Source organism: Phoca vitulina, unplaced genomic scaffold (genome assembly GCF_004348235.1).
Source record: "Phoca vitulina isolate PV1807 unplaced genomic scaffold, GSC_HSeal_1.0 scaffold70, whole genome shotgun sequence".
Classification (NCBI taxonomy): domain Eukaryota; kingdom Metazoa; phylum Chordata; class Mammalia; order Carnivora; family Phocidae; genus Phoca; species Phoca vitulina.
Window position 1 is genome coordinate 1,899,468 of NW_022589773.1, and position 4,528 is coordinate 1,903,995.

Here is a 4,528-nt window from a genome sequence, read left to right on the forward strand (position 1 = left end):
TAGTAATTACAATATAATAAATGGATATGGATGAAAAGGAAAGATGCCTATATTTTGAGTATACTGAGTTTGGGATGTCAGTAGGACAGTAGATGGAAATGTCCACTAGGCAGTTGGAAATGTGCACTGGAGCAAGTCAGGACTGAAGATGGATAGAAAAGATTAATAAAATTCTCAAAAGAGAAAGGGTAGAGAGAAGAGAAGTGGGCAGTGCACACAACCAAAGGGAGTACTTACATTTAGGGTCAGAAAGAGAACCAGAGAATGAGAGGTCGATGTGAGAGTGAACAGCATTATAAAACATTGGGGGAGCAGATCATCTGAAGCAACAGGAGTTGTTGATAGTGGCTTGCTGCAGAGAGTCTGAGGAAGATGGAAAGTGAGAACAGGCTGTTGGATAGGATCCTTCAGTGGTTATCAAGAAGATTTCTTTTGCATGATTAGATGGTGAGGAAATGGAGGCATTGAGAAAAGAACTTGGTAGTGAAGGGAAGGAAGGAGGAGCAGGAATGTAGTTCAAGGAGTAGCCTGATGAGTGGAGGTGGGCTGTGTGTGTATGTATTTTAAGGTGAGAAGTGCCTCAAAACATTTATTACATTGGCAGGAAGTAGTCACATAAGAAAGAATGAGTATGTAATGAAATCCGGCTCAGAGTGGGGGAATTATTGATGGAGTAAGGCCTCGGAGAATGGATGAGAATGAGGGCCACAAAGGGAGTCTTTCACCTTGAAACAGAGAAGGGTCACCTCTTTATTTATTTATTTATTTATTGATACCAATCGCTTTTATTTATTTCAGGACATAAGATGCTATTTTGACTCATGGACGATACTAAGTTATAACACTGTTTAATATCTGTAGGATATTTTATTTTGCAAAGATAGTTTCTAAAAATCATAAAACTGGACAGATTAACGATATAACACATATCAAAGAGACTTAAATGTAGGTCGTGGCTCTCATTCACTCAGTCCTACTGTTAAAGTTGTTACAAAGATACATATTTAGAACACCACCCTGCTATTCTTTCTTGGGGAGGCTATATTCAAGTTGACAAGAAGTACCGCAATATTTATAGGCATAGCTGTTAACAAAGGGATCTTTCCCTGATTTTAGCAAAGAGAAATAGTCAAATTTTATTTCTCATGACCACTGACATGATTTAACTATATCACTTTGGCACATGGTCTTACTATTTCTCCCACTATGGCAAGTTCCAGTTTTCTCAAGTCTTTTGCCTCAACTTTTCTGTAAATAAAGCTTCAATATCATATATTTCAAACCTTCAAACTAAAATGTTATCTTTATATATACATGTACCAGGTTGATATATTTACATATATCCTTTCCAATTTCAAGCTAAACAAAGACATGCATTTAGAGCTATATTAATGTATCCAAGCAAAGGATAACTCAACTTAATATCAGAAGAAATTGTGACCTTCCATTGTAGTGTTTGATAGAGAAAACATTGATTTTGACACACTATTTTATTGAGATAGCAGTCTAGTCACACATGGTCTAAGAACACTCAAATAATAAATCAAATGTAATCAGTTGTTAATGTTTGGGCTTCAAACATTATAGCCGACGATGCCATGCATGCCTATGATCTTGCTGACACAAAACCACATCCACACGTCAGAGGCCACCAAACCATTCAGCACAGCTTCCTTAACTGTGAGCTGTTTGAAACTACCAATTTGAGCACCAGTGATGATTTTTTTTACAGCTCTGAATATCCCTAGGGATCTCAGCAGGAATCGGAGGAACCAGCTCCACCCTAAGATAATGCCAAAATATGGCCAGTCTAGGCTTTGAGTCACAGCAGCTTTTCCCAGGGGTGGAGGCTTCTCCAGGAGGTTATGGACAGATTGGATCATGGTTCTAGCCTGGAAAATTAGTCACCTGGCACATCTCTCTGTGTGACTCTAGGGACGGAAGGGAGGATAGGAAGAGACAAAGGAGTAGTGTTAATGAGGATTCACCTCTACATTATGAATAAAAGAACGAACGTGATCATCTGCAGGGAATAAGACGATGGGATGGAAGGGGTTTTACATTTATAGAACCATCTTGTAAATTTTATAATTAGAAAAGTTGCAGGAGGGTTCTTCTTAATTTAGCAAAGCAGGTGGTATGCAGCAGCATGATGTAATGGAAAGAACATTAACTTTGCAGCCAGAAAGACCTGAATTTGAGTCCTGGCTTTATTCCTTTTCAACAAGTCACCAAACTTACCTTTCTGAGTTTCTTCATAGCAAAATGGGGACAAGAGTACTTACTTTGTCAAGTAGTTATACACATTCCATGATAGGACATGTAAGTTAATTTCTCTTCCAACATCCATTTATTCATCTTTTACTGTGTGCCGATATTCCATTATATCTTTATCCTCAAGGAGTTTGAAGTCTAGGAAGGAATTCTCTTCTCCTTCATTCTCATTTGGGACAAAAAAAGCCCCCAAACACCCAACTTTTGCAGAATTGCGAGAGGACTTGCTGACTACTTTCCTGTCTGTATGATTTTAGATACTAGATCAGATCCCATGTGCAAGTGTTATTCCGGTCTGCCTGGATTTAGCCACTCAGGCTGGGCAAGCCACTTCTCCAAGGCAGTGTGCCAGGAATGTGACCCCTTGACCTCTGGCCAATGGGCTTGGCAGAGGGAACCCTTTACAGCTGCCAGTCATGAGGCATGAGGGGCCTTGGACTCCTGACTCCCAATAGTGATTCAGCCTGTCTCATCATCATCTCTGTAACAAACTTGATGTGTGTTTTTTTCAGTCTTCTTTTTGTTATTGTTGTTGTTAGCAGCTAAACATAGGGTTGTTTAACTTTCAGATAGTCTCCCAGAGGGCAATGGTCCCAGACCCAGGACCTGAGAGCCACTGACCACAGTCACGAACAGTAATGACATTCATCCATTTATTATCTCCATTACTTTTAGGGAGAATAAGTAAAGACATGCGTCCTTGATTAGGGAGATTGGAATTAATTGTGATGATTGGACTTGGAGTGTGAGTCTAGAGAAATGTTAAATTAAATTCTAACAGAAATGCTTCGGCAAAAGGATTATAAATTAAAGCTTTAATATGTGTACTCTAGTTGCTTAAGTGATGTAACATTTAAGCATTTAAAGGCAGTGAAATTGTTCCAGTGTTATCTGTAATTTGTGATGAAGATCAGCATGTCCAGATCAGATTTGGGTTAATTGGAGCTCATCACCAAGGAAAGGACAAAACATTCTGACCAATACCTGGATTGTATAATAGACCTTGTTCCCTTCTTCAGTCTTTTTCAATGCAGCAGAACATTTAGAAGGATCAGTAAGGATTAGGTCAGCTCCATTTCTAGGATCCTGTAAATATGAATCTTTCAAAGTTGGTGATTGACAGTTCATAGATGTATCTACTTCATACATGTGACTGCTCTGTTCTCCAGGCAGGCCAGTCTGTTTTCTGCAGGGCTGATTTTTGTCCTCGTTGTCAGCCTTGCACAAGAATTATCACAGTGTCACAGGCATCAGTAGACTGTTACAGCTGACCTCTGTTAGGCCTTTGAGAAAAGATGGAAAACAAAAACAAAAACAAAGCAAAAATTGACAAGTGCCAACGTACCTTCAGTGGTTAACAACAATTTTCTGTAGACACTTTGTGATTCTGTTAAAATAGAAGCAGGCCAGAGAGAGATTAGCTTGCTTTGAGTGAGATAATGCATGGAAGAAAGGCACTCACTCAGCGCAGGGCCAGAGCTCAATAAATGCAAGCTCTTATTACCGTTATTACCATTCTCTTTATTATTTGGAATGAATGTCGCCTAATCCCCTGCCTTCTCCCACTTTGGTCCTCACGAACACCTGCCCTTTTCCTCTGAGCCTCAGTGATATGAAGGTAAAAAACATTCATTCTCTTTCTAAGGACATGCTGCCCTGATGTTGAAGGTGACAGGACACAGTCAATGGCCCTGGAAGCCCTCCTCCAGATTCCAGGTAGTTTTGCTGGGTCAGCACAGCCTGCAAACTGGCAGCTAGCTGGAAGATTGAGGTCATGTTCTGCACTGGCCTACACTGGGGAATTGCCATGTACAGCCAACGATCTTCCCTGGCAGTGAGCAGTGAAGAGCAGCCCTAGACCCCACTTCGCAGCATTCCTTTAAACGATGCACTCATCAACCAGCACTCAGATGCTGCACTAACAAGGGAGCCAGTTTTCGGATAGTCAAAGGCGTTCTGTCCAAGCATCATTATTCAGGCTAAACTAGAATTGCTATGTATCTGGTTCTGTTCAACTCATTTTATAGATAGAAGAGGAGAATTTGGGACTTCTATAGCTCTTAAATCAACTCTTATTTCAATGCAGATGGCTCCTTGTTCTAAAGAATATCCTTTATATTCTATGCTTCTGACTTGACAGTTCTTTCTTTTTTTGAAACAAGATTTTATTTATTTATTTGAGAGAGCAAGAGAGAGGGAGAGTGAGAGAGAGTGCACAAGCAGGGGTGGGGGTGCAGAAGGAGAGGGAGAAGCA

At 40.2% G+C, this 4,528-nt stretch overlaps 1 pseudogene; it reads right to left on the minus strand.

Annotated features, from left to right (window-relative positions):
• Positions 1-1,574: 1,574 nt before the first annotated feature.
• On the minus strand, positions 1,575-1,883 carry LOC116624731 (annotated as a pseudogene).
• Between the last annotated feature and the right edge of the window lie 2,645 nt (positions 1,884-4,528).